An 18,126-nucleotide genomic window follows, 5' to 3' on the forward strand; every position below is an offset into this window, starting at 1 on the left:
TAATTCTACTTTTTTTCTATTTTTTTTTTTTGAAATTGATAAATCTTAATAATTTTATTCAACAGAATATAAAGAAAAATTATGAAGAAAAATAAAAAAACGTTTGATGTGTTTTATTATGATTTCAGAATGCAGTATAAACATTTAACAAAATAATGTAATTTACTTTGAATTTTAGTGTTGAAGGAATTTTCAAAATGTTAATGATCAATTATTGGCACGTGGTGAATTGTGTGAGTGATTCTATTAACTGTTACACTTGAGCACCATCTAACTATCTAAGATGCATATTAAAATATTATGTACAGAAAGATTCACCATGCACGCTCACTTAATTTTATTCTTCAACAATGTTAACAAACTTCAACAACACTATTATTTAAATTCTGTTTATTGGATTTTTTTGTAAATAGGCTCCTATACTAAAATATACCATATTTTGGATATTTTTATATATTTATGAAGTGTAGTCCCTTGGTGATAGAAACTTTCAAATGAGTTTTAACATTTTTTTTAATAAATTCGTTGAACTGATGAATTTTGGTGGTGAAAATGAGGGTGCGAGTGCAAGATGGACCGCTCTGTATAATGGTACCAAGCATAAATTCACGGACTTGACGATTAATTGGTTTTAAGCGTAAAGCGTTCTTATCCTAGTATAAACTGCATTCAGCTGCTCATATTATAATAATATACAAAATACTGTAATACCGCATCTACGCAAAATATTATGACTATATATACATAATACATATATTATGGTGCACGTGCGCGGCTGAATATTAATTTTCGTAGATAACAACGATACGAAAATGTCGGTCACAATAATACCTGTACAATATACCTACGCAATACGTGCATTTGTCCCATATACATACTTATATAATTATAATAAAATACATATACCTCTACGCGTATAAAAATTAAAATATTATTATATGTTGTATAAACGCGTGTCGCGGAAAACATTCTTCAGTGGTGGCGTTTGTCGCTGTTAAACCTGACTCTTGACGACCGTGACAAACACTATCGAATAATTTTTTTCTTTGAAAACGGTACCTACATAGGCACGCACGAGAATATAAAATCTTAAACTATGTCGAGGCGGTGATGGTGGTTGATAATAAAAGTATATAAATTATTAAAATAAACCTATAATGTGACATAGCTTGTGAACTAAAACACACACTCCGTCATAGACAGCGCGAAAAACCTATCCACCTAAATAGTTGGCCAGTTAGGATAAGTTATTGGTAATAGTTAACTACAGTTACACGTAAGTGCCTACTTGATTAGAATGAATTTTTGTGTGATGCGTATTTTTGCAAATCTTTTATCATAAAGGTATTCAGCATAAAGCGTTCCTAGTAACTTAAAAAATGAATTGAATATTATTTTTTACGTTTTATATGTTTAATAAAAATAATTTGTATTTTCCGTTATCCTCTCCTTCGTGGATTCGTTCGCATAACTTCTAATAGTATTGATTTAATATTTTATGCAAAGTTCATATATTTTTAAACTTATATTCATATTATGAACACATCATAAGATAATACATATGTTTTTATAAAAGACTTATTTATGTTTACAAATAAATTTGTTGATATTTTGAAACTAGCATTTCAAATGTCAACGTTTTTAAATAAATAGGGTGTAAAAGATTAAAACAAAATTTAAGGGAGGGATTATTTAAGCCGTAGTCATTATAATTTATGATGTGGAACAGTTTTAACATTTTTTTGTTTTGATTACAAATATCTAATGGTCAAGATATAAAAAAGTGACATTTTTTTTCTTAGGAATATGCATTTAAATAATATTCTGTATTCATCTCAAATGTATTCAACATTTTGTATTCTTATGCAATAATCCGAGAAGCAGCTCTGCTGTAGGCATAGTATATAGTTAAGATTTTGAGTGTGCCTTATTATTGAGTGGATGTGTTAAATTTGATTTATTAATTATAGTTACACATGAAAAACGATTTTAAACAGAGGTGGTCTATATTAATAATATGATCTTTAATAATTTATTTATATACTGTACTATTAGTCATTTATTTTTCTGTCGGTAATACGGTAGGTTAATCAAAGATTTTCCAAAAGCATCGAATATATCGTATATGATGTGTTGATATTATTATTTATTATAATATTTTACCAAATGTTATTGATTATTGTTATTAATAACTTAAGTATAAATTATAAGTCAATATATACCGGCATAGGTACCATAATATAGGTAATTCTGTGAGTGGTTTCATGGCGAAAAATATAGCTGAAAATTAGTCTAAATATTTTGAAAATTTCATTGTGCACAGAAAATTATAAATTCAAATAGATTGTTCTAAAGTTTCTATACTTTCTATGATAGCAACAATTTGTTGAAAAAAATCAATTTTACCAAAAACTGGTGTTGCATAAATGTTTCCGTAATTTTATTTTAGTTTTTATTATATTTTATTTTGGAAAATACTTGGTGTTTTTTTTTATCCCCCTCAACTATACCTCTAGACGCCTATTCCACAAGAGACTAACCTCGAAGTCGGAGATTTTGGAGCACTTGTACAGCTCCAAAAGTTGATGACAGGTACGTATATAGACAAGAAATACAAAATTTAAAAATTTAAATCAAAGACACTCGTCGATGTAAAACCAAACGTTAATCTCTCGGCTTAAAATCTATAAAAATACAGTCCAATATACCTATTATTGGAATACTTTGCAAAACTACCTCCTATCTAACATTACCCGTCTGTATATAGGCACCTATGTGCAGCGTACATACCTAAATCGGTGTATCACACATTCATACCTACGCAGTGTATACCTACCTATATGCTGTGTGACGCGGGCACGACAGTTATTCAGAATATGCAATCGGAGCGTTTATTACGTCGACGGGTTCCGGTCGTCGGGGGATGGACTCCGTTGCATATTATTATTATTATTATTATAGTCCAACGACGGCGATAACGATATACACACACACACACACACACACACACACACACACACACACACAATAAATATTATTACAATATCGTAAAACCGTTTATTCCACACGCGGTGGGAAGAGAAATCGTCGCGGGAAAAAAAAACACAGCGTACCTAGGCACTACTAACTGTCACAGCGCGCGGCACCGCTCAGTTTAAATGGGAATGCGAGCACCGCCGCCCGTTCATTCGACTGTCGTCCGCCGCCACCTGCACCGGTCATCATCGTCGCGCACCTCTTCCGTCGCCGAATTCGCTTTACAATACCGTATACCTCGTATATGGTATTACATCAACGCGTTCACTGAACACCGGCCGAACGTTTTCGGTATTAATTGCGCCGTTTGAATATCGTGTTTTGTTTCGACCGTGTATGCCCACCCATATTGTATTATTATTGTTATTATTGAGCACGTTCGATTGACGTCGCGCCGCAGCGTGTGCCGGTCGCCGACTAGTACATTCATTCGCGTTGGGTAGGTACATTCGATACGATATTGTTTTGTACGCAAGATTTTTACAGTCCGATCGTAATATCATTATCACGCCATTGTAATATCATATAATATATATAGGTGTGTAGGCGTGCGATTATACTACAGAACCGACCGATACTGTACGGGAGCATCCCGCGTGGATCGTTTGGATCCGACTTTTACTCGAGTAAGTCAATTTTGGTGATTTTTTTCTCTTTTAGATATAATACCTAACTATATTGACAGGTAAGTCAGCGCTGTAACCCGCGGCGTTCTGTGGAGCGTGCGTTTTGCTGTGGGCGAATTTTTTTTTTCACACTAGATGATTTCAAGGTATTTCAGGCTTAAGTATTTGTGTGGACAAAAAATAAATTACTCCACTCGAAAATACGCCGTTTACCTCTCTGCTTCAAAATATATTTGATGTATACGATATCATCAACAGATTTATTCATAACAGTTTTACAGGGTTGTGGTATTTTCAGTTTTCTCGGATCTAAATTTACGATAATTTTAAATGGAAGTTTTTGATAAAACTGTACGTCACGCTAAAATACAATGCTGCACATGGTTAGCAAAAAGTGATACTATATTTTTTAAACTTGCGTAAGAATAAATTATTTGAAGTGAACATCAATATTTTAATCGTACATATTACAGATCGTTCTGTTCATTAATAAAGTTCATAAAACAGTGACTTCACATTTTCTAACATAATTTAATTCAAATGTTTTACTAGAATCTAACCCTTATGGGTGATGTAACTTTATTATTTTATCATTAAAATTAGTTCATTTACTATAATATAAAATTAGTAGAACATAGGTATAGGGGAAGAAAAGCATGCTTAGAAGTATCTATAATGCAGTATGACATAAATGTGGTTAGGTTATGGTAATTGTGAATTGTGATCAATAAAATTAGATCAAAACTGTTAGATAAGTAATAAACAACTACCTTTTTTGGCTTTTGACGATAAAAAGTGATGTATGCATTATGAACATTAAAGCAAATAACATATTATTATATCATCAATATATTTGAACCTAGTTATTTTAAATACCCTCATAAGTCATAAGTGTTATAAAAATGTTTAAAAAGATTTCTATCGATTTTATTTTTTTTTTGTAAACGATGTGTATTGAGCAATGAACAACAAAGTTAATTCAGAAATTAATGAAACAAATATTTAAAAATAATGAAGAATGGAAATGTATTAATATACTTATTTAAAGCAATTCTGTTGGCTTTTAAATTTTGGATTTGAGGATGTATAATAGAAAAAAAAATGTTTCACTTATTATTTTAAGGATGGACAAGTGTTGCATAACAATTTGTATTATGTATTTTAAATCATGTACCTGCAATGTGTGATTTAATAGTTATTCTGGTTTTCTGTTGTTATGTAGTTCAGATATATTTCACGTACTTAGACAATAATTGTTTGCCTTATAAATAATAGTAAGGCTTCCAAATAATTAATATTTTGATATGTTCTATTAATTGCGTATAATTCTTTATGACGTAACTCTTCATTACGAAAATTACCTACCTCCGGTTTTAAAGTTTGGAATTTAATTTAAACTAGTAACTGTTTTAGGAAGAAGTTAAATGATTTATTTATGTATCATTGTAATAGGATTACAGATTACTTTTTCTTTTATTTGACTATATTTGTTGTTTATGAAGATAATAATAAATAGAGAGTTTTTTGTATCCGGAACGAGTGTCAACTTTTTTTATTTGTAAATTATTTACTCTCTCCTTAAAAACAATATAATTATAAATAAAGTAAAATTTGTGAATTCCAAGTATTGTTTATTACATTATGGATTAGTTTAGCAATTATTGAATTATAATATTATATGTATTTTAGATCATGATTTTATCTTAAGTTTTGATAATAAAATATTAATGATTACCTACTGGATATATATTATGTTAGAAAAAATATTTTTTAAATTTATAACTTATATATTATATAATTATATTGTTCTAAGCCTAATGACTGAAATATAAAGCGAAGAAAAAAAGCTTATCGGTAATCCTAAGTTATTTACACTGAAAAAATAATAATACTTTGGTAATACGCATGAAATGTGTATACTATACCACGAAGAAATCTTAAATACATTTTCTAAAATGTTTTTTTTTCACTTTAAACGATTTAAACTAAATATGTCTGAACGAGATGTTTCGTATAATCCCTATTAATTTCACGCATATTAGGTATAACCTATAGACGTTAAGCTAACCTATGTTATTTTACAATAGTTGTACGTGTCCTAGTTTAATGGCTAACGTGGTTTACATAATATTATATATATGCTTTGAAAATCTGATATTGTTCAAGTACTAGTATTATTGTTAGATATGTTACATTTTTTCAATTTGTTATACTAATTTAATCATATTTGACTTGAAATATGAAACTTAAATTATTTGCCGTATCATAACATACAGAACAATCACAAATCATAACTACTATTGTATTACAATCATATATTTGAATAAGTGAAATTTTCATAAAATATACAGGGTATACTATAGTGTGATTATATTTGCCTAAAACTTTTTTTCTCAAGTCGAACACTAAGAAATTAATTTTAATTTGAATTGATTGACTGTGATAATAGTACGATCGATCACTTTGTGTGTGTTAAAGTATTATAGTTACCTAGTGAGTGATATTTTGTATTAATAGCTGACACATATAAACATTGTTTGTATGATTTTAAGGAATTAATGTATTAATATTTGTATTACAGTTCTTATGTTTCAATCACATAATTAAAAATAAGATATGTTTGGAACTTTAAATTTTTATAGGTAGTAAATTGTACTTAAATTGAATTTATTTTACAATGAAATTCTAAAAAAATCTCACAGATATAAATTTAATATCTTAGACATATTATTATATTTTGGAAACTACTGAAAACACAATCATATTTTCTTTTTATGGTAAATTATGGATGACAAATGGGTGCAAGAAGAATTTTTAAATTTGTTTTCTTAAAATGTAAATTACAAATCAATTGAAATTTGAATGATAATAATGAATGGTTTGTCTATTAAATGATCACACTATATACAAGATACTTATTTTGTTTGGTTGATAATGCATTTTAACACTGGTTACTGTGACTTGACACGTTATGGTGCTATTAGATATTTCCTATTTATAAAATCTTTAAAAAATAACTTGGTTTATTCAAAACTTTAAATTTAAATAGGTAGGTATATTTCATCATATTAATATGATGTAGTTACTAAATTCTTAGATAACCAGATGTTTTTATCAATGCTTAAGGAAAAAAACAGATAAATTAATATGTCCATACAATCATTTTTAAAAATACCCGAATAGTTATTGTTTGTAAAGACATACAATGTGATACATGATGTATACTTTACATTTAGTATGTAAATTAAAAACAACTCAAACAAGTAGAAACTTATGTTATTACTATTATTATTATTATTTATTAAAGGCTTAAGCATAATGCATACATATAAAATATCCCACTGCGTTATAGTATTGAAGTATAGAAAAACATACACTGTAAAGAACAGCCTATATGATCGTTATTATGATTCAAATTTAGTTATTTTATTTAATTAGGTGTTTATTACTGATTTATATTTTACGATTTCGTATTTTTTTTTTTGTATTAAAATTAATTAATATACTTAATTGAAATATTTTGATTTCTTTTTGATTGTCTTAAAATTATTACATAATATTAAAGTTAAAAACTAAGAAGGAGGATAACTTTGTATTTATATGCAAATGAAAGAAATCCAAACAACTTAAAATTAGCTTTACTCTATAAAAAATATAAAAATAACTACACAAATAATTTAAGACTTTCGAACAAAAATTTCTATGAAAAGAAATTTAAAAGTGTCTCTTATAATCCAAAATTAACATGGCAACTTATAAATGAAGTAAAGAGATCTAAAACTAAATACAAGGATAAGATTGAAACTATAATAAGTAATGACAAGGTGTACATTGTACAATGTAAATATGGAGCCGAAAGTAGTATAAGATATTTTTAATGAATTTTTTATGAACATACTAAAAAACTAGCTGGAAACTCTGGTAAGGTGTTGAACAAAGAGTTTTCAAATGTTTTTTTTTCGATAATTTATTGATTAAAAAAAATTGAGAACTCAGGTATTCCAAAAATTGTCGATAACTTTGAAGATAACACTGCGGCTGGCTTTGACAAAGAAACGATTAAAATATTAAAACATAATGTTGAATTTATATTTAATCCCCTAGATTATGTTTATAACTCAAGTATACAACAAAGTATTTTTTTTTATTATTTCAAGTTTGCAGTAGTTAAGCCTATTTTAAAGGGTGGGGACCGTAAAAATATAAACAATTATAGGCCAATATCCTTGCCGACATTTTTTTCCAAATTATAGAGAAAATAAGGAAATTATGAAAGTTAGTTACTTTTTTGGAAGAAAATAACTGTTATCCAAAAATCAATTTGGCTTTAAACCTACCTTAAGTACCGAATACCGATGACGCCCTTTATAGTACGACACAGTTCATATAAAATGAACTAGATAAAGGTAGCAAAGTAATAGCTATTTTCTGGGATTTAGTTAAAGCCTTTGATACCGTATAAATCATAAAACGACTACAAATATTACCTAGTTTTGGAATAAACGACCGTGGACTGAATTGGTTTAGTAGATATCTAAGAAAATAGAAAACAAAAAGCTAAGATAAATAATTTTATTGGCCAAAATAATTTTATTGAACATGGTGTTCCTCAAGGCTGTGTTTTGGGTCCTATTTTGTTAATATTATACATAAACTCGGTATATGATCTAAATTTGGATGGTCGGGTACTCGGGTAGTCTCTACGCTGATGATACTTGTCTAGTCTACTTTTCGCGGAGAAACCGTGGGAGGGAGTTCATTATAAACCCACAATTGGTATAAAGAAGTTCATAAATGCCTTTGTGACAAAAATTTGATATGAAACGATGATAAAACAATGTCCATAACTTTTTCCATAAATAAGACTTTCATAAATGTGAACGCAATAACAATACATAGCTGTGCTAATAGTGAAATATGCAACGTACACACTAGTAAGCGTATTAAAAAAGTCTCAAGAATACGGTATTTAGGGAATATTTTTGAGTACAACTTAAGATGGCATATACATTTACATAATACATGCAGGGGATTATATAGGGAAGCTACGTGCAATAACATATACATTATATAAACTTGAAAACTTGATACCAAAAAAAACTATTCGTATCATATATTTTGCCTTGTACCAATCAATTTATCGATATGGTATATTATTAGTATGGGGTGGATCTTGATTTGGAATTTTAAAACAGCTGCAAAGTTAATCAAAATAATATAATTATATGGTACGAACTTATTTAAATAAAAGTATTTACTTGGGATTGATCGACTAGACAAAATTCCTTAGATTTGAGCTTATTACCAATTCGATCACTTTAAGAAAAAATTGCAAGTACCTACGTTTATTTTAATGTAATTTAATAAATTTTGTTAAACCTTATTTAAAAGGTGAACTTTCAATCCCTAACACAAGTTTAGCTTAAAAAGTATTGATAATTATAAATTGGTATAGAAGTTTATAAATCTATATTGTTAATTTATGATGGTTGTATAAACATTTTTAAAAAAATTGAGGCCTATAGGAAGTATTCCTCTCAATAATAAAAAAAAATTTATAAAAATTCGGTAATTCTACAAGGCCTGAAAATTATTCCTATGAAAATTCAAATCATCATAGCTCTCATATCTTATAAACTCATTACTATAGACCTTTTATCCTTATTACTCAAAGTTAAATAACTCAAAAACTACTTGTACGAATTTTGATTTTAATACGTCGAAAATTTCAGAAAAAAATATCATCTGACTACTGTATAGTTTAAAGTTGAATAGAGGTGTTCTCATTTGAAAAACAGCCGTTTGTATCTTCACAGAACTCCTTAAATAGTACAAAAAAAATCGCAAGAATTTTAAAATATAGTTTTAAAGTATATTTAAAAATTAAAAAATCAGATTTTGAATAACTGCATTATTAAAGAAAAAGCGGAATATGGGCATACTTGGTGAACCACTCTGTATAAATGCACTCTTCTGAACGTTTACAGAACATAAACTCTTGCTAAATGTTTCGCGGTTAAATACATATTGCAATAAAGTATCTATGAATTATAGAAGTTCCTGAGCATATTACGCATAATCATCTGTATGGCCGTTTTTTAGTCTGTAAAACCGCGATTGAGTATAGGTAGAGGAAACCATAATTTGGATTGAAATATGTGATCACATCGCAGGCAGCTTTGCTAATCGATAAGTGGCGATCACGCGTAGTTTTTTCTTCTCGATGTATTTATTGTCGTCTACTCTAATCGTTTTTCATTAACCTGGTAATACCTGGTCCTGCAGTGGTGCGATGAATATTTTTTTAAAAATTAAATTAAAAAATAATATTTAGGATAATACCATTTATAATAATATAGCTTTCTCCCCCGTCGGTATATATTAAGGTAAATAATGATGATATTTTATTATCCGGCCGGGCGGCGATCGGTATCGTCGAATTCGCGACGTCCGATAATTTTGTATTATTAACCCACTTGCCTCATTTTTCCCGTGTCGTTTGAATACGCCTAGAATTCCGTTTAATTTGCTTACATATTTGAATACCGTGAGTGCGCCACCGTCCGAAAACCGCGTCTAATCGAACGCCAATATACACTATTATAATATGTACATGTGTTTAAATGCTATGTACACACACACTCTCGTCTTTAGCGCATATTTATTTTGTATTTTTTTTTTTTACCGTTCATGTGTGCTGCAGCGATGTCGACGACGACGGGTTATCCGGTCGTGGTAACTAGATCAGACGCAGTGTCCATTATACAAAATATACTGACCACATAATAATCGCTTCGGCCGAATTCTCAAAAAGATTTCTTTACCTGCTGTACTATAGCACATTATAATACACGAGCGTCTCTAGCGTCTCTATTAGTGGGAATGACGTTGCGATATATAATTCACAGGCCACCAGGTATAGTAATACGGACACGTTTGGAGGGGAGTGGTGAGCATTTATAGACGAAGGATTGTGGTTGAATTTCAGGGGAGGTTAATTTCTAAAGAAGTGAAATGTTATAGATTTGAATGAAAATTAAATGGATGATAAATGATTTAAGATTTACTTATGTTTGAAAATTTCTCCCAAAAATATTGATACTTACAAATAATTATACTACTTGACTTAAATAAACGTTGTCCACATTTTTTGAAACATTAGATTTACAAAGTGGCCATTTTGAATTTTGTCCAAAAAAAGTCTTATAACATTCATAATTGTTTATTTTCAGTATTAAAAAATAAAACATGTTTGCCTTACTTGTAACTCGAGCGTTTACAAACTATATTAAAAAAACCGCGTTTTGCAAATACCGATTAGAACAAAAGTTATGAATTTAATTTGTCAGGTCTTTATGTCACACCACTCACACCTTGTATATAAAAAGAGTAAGAAAAAGTATATACGATAAACCGATAGGAGTAGTCTATAATGAATAATAACAAGTAAAATATTTCTTACGATGGTGCTTATTATATCATTAATCATGCTCATATACACATAATTTATATTTTAATACAATATGTTTAAGATTTATTAAAATAATCAATAGTTTGTTTGCAGAGACACTGCAGACACTACACAGACATCAGACATTAATGCATTTGATAGAAAATCAAACATTGTGTACTTATTGTTTCAGTATGTTTAATATAAAATGAAGATTAGCAATGAAACAATGAATTTGATTTATTTTAAAACGTATGTCTTGTAGTATTTCACAATCTACCATAGTAAAAAATAATAATTAAAAAAATGGACGACAACAACACTGGCGCCTAACCTCAACCGCCAAGTCCTAATATTATATTATTATAATTTATTATATAACTGTAATAATATTATATTGTTTTCAATTGTTGTCCACCGCTGCGTTTTCTCATCCTATCTTTCAAGTATATTATTATTCTAATTTCGTGGGGCCTGTTTGCTGATAGTAAATATAATATGTATATAACATATATTATAATAAAATGCATGGATACGGTATTATGGCTGCTATTTCGGTTGTTTATCGCACCTGTAGTTTATCGTGTTATTAATACGTGACTATACAGTCACACTCACAGAAAGTGTTTTAATTTATTTTTAATATATTATTAAATTATAATGTGTGCAGTAAAGGTACGTGGAAACACACCAGACGCCTTCAATTTTGTTTTGACATAATACCACTATGACTTTATTCGAAAAATACACGAGTACAACACTACCCACTTGTGGTCCATGTAAGTAAACAGAAACTGTTGTACAAACATATTGTAACATAATATAATATCGAAAAGAAACGCCGGTTAGACATTTATAAAATATTTTCCTTTATACTATGACGAAAGTGGTCGTCCGTTTTTACCTACCTTTAAGGCACAAGCCTTCTATTCATCGTGTGCATTACAGTCTTATGTTTTTAATACCTATATTTACTCGACGTCGAACGATTTTTTTAAAATTTACTGTTCATTTTATCACTACTGAATATTACAATGAAATTGTATGCTATTAACAATATTATAATGTTCAATTATTATGTTATCGGTGTAGGTATTCGAATGTAGGTACTACTATTTTCACATAGACAACAAAATAACGACCAATAAAATTACCATTAGTTACAAACAGCTGCAGTGTAGTTGTTATAGGTACATGCATAATATACAAACTAAAGTTTATCATAATACCTAATATTGCCTATAGTTTAGTACCTACACAAGCAGACAGCAGTGTTGTATATATTTTATACGATAAACTGAAAAAGTGAAAAGTATAATAATGAATTAGACTCACACAGATAAACTGACATTTAGGTATATGTGCAAGTAAATATTGAAGTCTATTAATCAAACTAACTGTTTAGTCGTTACACGTGGTAAACTGGTAATAACATTAATATAATGAATTAGGTAATTTCTATACCATATATAAATATAATTAATAGTGTCTATCTTCAGTGTTTATCTCTTACCAATAGGTACTCGGTAATTACTCACCCGTGTATACAGAATGTCTTACCGTGTCTGTCAATAACTTTTTTTCTTGTTGATACTCAAATATTTGTTATTAGCTTACTGAAATCCCAAGTAATAAAAATTGTATTTATTTTGTTTTGCCGTTTCTTGAAAAAAATCTTTAGAGCCAATTATTGTATAGACTTAATGTTTGATTAAATTAAAAAAATTAACCATTAATTTCCATTTCAAATCGTTGTAGACGTTTTAACGTTTAGGCACGTGACGAGTACAACAGTATAATATAAGTTATTAGGATTTGACACATTTATACATATTAATTATTATAAATACAATTTAAAAACAATTGATTTTAAGTATGGTTAATAAATTAGGTTGTGTGTATTTTTAAAATGCAGTGTTAAACATGTTGTACGTATTTGTAATGCACTACCTATAATATACCATCATTAAAATGTCTAGCAAATTATATCTTTTAAGAATAAATAGGCAAATAATGTTGTCTTTCATTAACTGAAAATAATTAAGTTAAAACACTAAAGTGATTTTGATCATATTTTATTAAGTTTATTTTTACAAAATTTAAAAGTAAACTCAATGTGTATTTTAAAAACATGAAACTAGATTTTGTTATGTATTAAATGTTTTATTTTTATTGGAACTTGATTGTTATATATATACCTATATATATCTTGAATGCAATACAACTTACAAGAAATGTATTTTCAATAATAATTTCTATATTAAACTAGACTGAATTCATATTGTATTCAGTATTAATAATTGTTTAAATGAAAAAAAATGAAAATAATATAGGATCTTCTCATCACTTTAGGCTATTGGTACTTTTAAAATAATTTTACATATTTTTTTTAAATTAGCTTAACTTAAACTAGTTTAAAATAACTTGTTCATCCTTGACTCTCATTGAAAGTCAAGTAGTCTTTAAATACTTCGAGGAAGTGGCACTTTTGGTAATATTTATGCATACAGATTGTATTATAATAAACGACAATTATATACAGAGAGCTCTTGTAAATTGGATGGATCTACAAATAAGATTAATACTTTCACAAATCACATTGTACATAATATGTATTTAGTTTAATAACTTAAACAATTGTTTGCTAATAAAAAACTTGTAAGATGAATGACATTAAATTTATGGTAAACAATTTGATATTCTTAGTAAATAATTAGGTAATGATTATTATTCACTAATTGTACCTAATTACTGAAGTAGTATTCACGATGACTTTATATTATATTGTTATAAAAGTAATACCTAATTGAAATGTATTTTTTTAAATTCTCATGAAATAAAGGAAAATAAAACTATGATTATAAAAATATCGTATCATGAAACATTTAAAATAATTATAATAGTTTGTGGTTATAGATAAAACTGTTTGGATATTTTGTGGCAAGACTGTGTGAAACGGTGATGGTGATCGGTGGTCCATACTTATTTAGTACAATAATCTTTTATACTATGATAGTTTCCTACTCTTTTTCTTTAATTAGAAAATCACAAATTGTTTATTACTGAAATTTATAATCACTTTCTTAATATTTAGATTTTTTGACGATAGGTACATAAAGAATAACATAAAGTAATAATTTTTTTTACAAAAAACACCATACTGACGAAAAAAAACCGTATGTTTGGTATCATTTTGATTTTTATTAGTTGACACTCGGTCAGAGGTTGTCAGGGCACTATTTGTTTTTTCTCTCTTGCCTACTCGCAACATAGACAAAACGCATTTAATCAGAATCATTTTTTTTTTGTTTTAGAATAACCTCAGAATAAAATTACCCATTACAAAATCAATAAAGAATAATATTTTTAAGAGAATGGCATATCGATTTGTCTTAATATTGGCTCCAAAAAATTAAAACATCATTTAAATAAAAAAAATTTTTTATTTTTTAAGTCGAATACTTAATTAAATAATTAAAAAATAAAAAACCAATATATCATACCTACCCTCAAAAATATTATCATCTAAAATTTTTATAATAGATAATTTTACTCCAAGGTTACTCAAAAATCATAAAAAAACAATTTTAGGTGAATGCATTTATTTATGTTGTGCTTGAATCTGGGAGAAAAAAACAAATATTAAAAAAAAGTTAAAATATAAAAATGTCTTACTGAAAAAAAAAGTAAAAAAAAAAGTATAATAAGTTAAAATTTTAATTTATTTCATGTGCAAAATAATTTTATGATTAAACTGAAATATATCTAAATAATAAAATCCTAAGCTTTTTCAGTAAATCGGTAAAAATTTTACATTTACGTTGACGATTTCAATGCGGTGTATGTCGTATATTCAAAAGTGCCAATTCTGTAAGTGTCTATGTTTAGTTATTCTGATTCTTAACCAAGTCTTAATCTAATAATAATAAGCAAAACCTAAAGTTTCAAAATAAATAATCAGAAGCTAGGTGTTGAATAATTTCGTTACTCAAACAACTAAATTGAGTTTAGTAGTTTTATTTGAAATAACTAAAAATACAACCCGCGAAGAGTTTCCTACAAAAACAGTTAAACAAAACGTTTGAATATTAAAATACTCGATAATACAGTTTCAAATGAGAACTCAAGAGTTATGATGGATACTTCGTAACTTCTGTAACAAAAGTACAAAACGTTGTACGGTTCAGAGGGGGGATCGTCTTCATCACACCAGGCGATACGTGCCTGCAGGGCTTTCACCTGTCTTAATTAGCTTGACAATAAATGCAAATTTGTAGTTTGTTAATAATTTCTGTTAATTGATTAACTCCAAAATAATAATATTGTTATTAGATAAGCTAGGAAGTTAGACGGACGCGGTCTAAATCCGTCTACAGCTATAACTTATATATTTTATAGAATATTTTATTCTCTCCTCATCACTGTTGAATATACATTTATTAAGTACGTAGGTAGCTAGTTTATATGAAACAACTCTAATTTAAAGGTACGATATAAAATGTAATATGTGTTATCAGATTTGTTTAAAAAAATATTGTTAAGACTATTGTCTACTGTATTGCCAAAAGTCATAATATATTTTCAATATCACAAGTTTTAGTATTGATTTTACGATTATTGCATCATACATTTTATTTTAACTAATAGATGGTATATTATTACTTTGATATGAAAATTAATAAAACAAAATGTTTCTAAGTTATGTAGTGTTAATAATTATATAATAATAATAACAACAATAATTTGAATAAAAATACTAGTAGGTATAATAATATTCTAGTTTGTAATTAAAATATAATAACCAGCTATTGATTATCGGTTATATCGCTGTTATTTGTAGTATTATGTAACAGTTTTATTAGCAATTAATTTAAACTAGTCTTATCAATGTTGATTTTTAGTATTTTATACCTATGTAAATTGTTTATTTGCCTGTACATACTACATAGGTATTAGGTATTATATTATCTAAAATTTACTAATTTATTATTATTTATTAACTGTTTGATTAACTTAAAAATGTAAGTATCACATCATAATATATTATATAGGTAGGTAACTAGTTTACCATTTTCTGAGTGTTTAGCCGGACTTTCTTGATCACTCTGTGTTTATAGAATTATAGCTACACACTACGTACGGCATATAAAACTGCATATTTTAAAATTTTCGTTACCTTCAATACAGCACTTTCGTTAAACGTTCAATTTGTACATAGTTACTGATTATCATATTATTATATAACACGACAACGGTAACAATAATCCATCTTATTTTCTCTCGAGCCTGAAGTTCGGAATAAAACTAAAATCAGGCACCTTTAGTGCAATTATTTATATTTTATAGGTGGTCAAAAGTCTTGAAAATCTTGAAAATCTTTATGAAAATGAGAATTACTAGCGTAACGTTAACGTTTCCGGTCAAGGTTAGTGCCTGATGTTAATTTTAAAATGTCCGTCGAAATGTTTGATCATGGACTATTAAATCCAATGTCAAAAATAATAAAATCTGAATGCACTGTGTCACGATCTAATCATTGAACTAATCGATTTCGGATTGTTTGATTATGAACTAATTATTTAACAGCTGGAGCTTGAAACCTTAACGATGCACAGAGAGCTTTTCTGCTTTTATTAACCGGCCAATTGATACGTCTAATTCACGTTATGGTTTTTTTTTATTTTAAATTTATAGTCATTATTATTATTATCGGATGCCTATACCTACCCATTGCTTCGTATCAATTTTCATAAAATTGATGCCTGTCCTCTATTGTTCGTTTAAATGAAAACGTTTAGTTTTCTCTAAATTATCTCTTTTATAGCTTTAAGTATCGATTTGATATACCAATTAACTACCTATTTTTATTCATCTAATTGCTCGCTCTATTATACACCTGAATATAATTTTTTTCTATTGGTGAGATAAGTATGTGCGTACCACAAAGATGATTTATTTTAATGTTCATTTATCATATTTCTTACTAATAATTTATTCCACAGTCCATAATTTAAATATTTGTTGTTATAATATTATACTAGGTAATGCTAATAGTTTTGAACTAATGTTGAATTAAAAAATGTTTAATTATGAGTGAAATATTGTTCATTTTTTCTTTCTTACAAAAATGCGTATGTAGGTACTTACACATTGTGGTGTAGTTTAAAGTCCAGTTATTAATACACTATAATTGTACAAATTAAAAAAAATGTATCAAATAAAATACCATACTCAGGTATTATTTTTAAATTAAGAATAAAGGCTTCGACAATTAGGGTAATTAGTCTACAAAGTATTACATGGGTTCAAATTTCATATATTTTTACATGATATAATATAAGTAACAGTAAATACGATTTTAAATGTATATACATATTTACATTTGAAATGTTTATTTACAATAGGTTTAGAAGTCTAGTGGCACTGTAAAAAATATAAATAGCAATCTATGGTGATTTCATCTAACGCTTACTCCATGTTGGTGTTAAGTCGCTTAAGACGTAAGTACAACTTACCGTGTAAGTATTATTATGATACGTATATATTATCATAAGTCTTGAGTATGGCTATATTATTTTTAATTTTTATAATCAGGGTTTTCATTTAAATACTAAATAAAACTAAATGTACTTTAGAACTCAACAAGTGCTTCAGTATTCGTTGAATTATTTTTATTTTGGTTAAATAATAACATTTATGACATTGTCAAAGTCAAACACGAATTGCAAAACATTAGTCGACTTTTTATTTTTTAATACGAATAATTATTAAATTATAATGTATTCATGAACACAATATTATTGTCATCCAATGACACACATACCTAGTTTTTGTTTCTTATTTATAATTCAAACAGTAGGTATACCGTCGTCATCACCCTTAACTTTTAAGTCTTTAAACGATAGGTACATGATAATAGTATAATTACAATTCATTATATTTATTATTGTAGAAATTATATTCAATCAGTTCATAGGTACCTAGTTATTATTTGAATTTGTTTAATTCATGTGA

General features: G+C 27.7%; 1 protein-coding gene across 1 annotated transcript in view; it reads left to right on the forward strand.

Moving 5' to 3' along the window:
* LOC111027037 (zinc transporter 2-like) overlaps positions 1-18,126 on the forward strand; it is a 40,242-nt gene that overhangs the window by 12,647 nt on the left and 9,469 nt on the right. The window lies entirely within an intron of this gene.

This window comes from Myzus persicae, unplaced genomic scaffold, assembly GCF_001856785.1.
Source record: "Myzus persicae strain clone G006 unplaced genomic scaffold, MPER_G0061.0, whole genome shotgun sequence".
Taxonomy (NCBI): Eukaryota; Metazoa; Arthropoda; class Insecta; order Hemiptera; family Aphididae; genus Myzus; species Myzus persicae.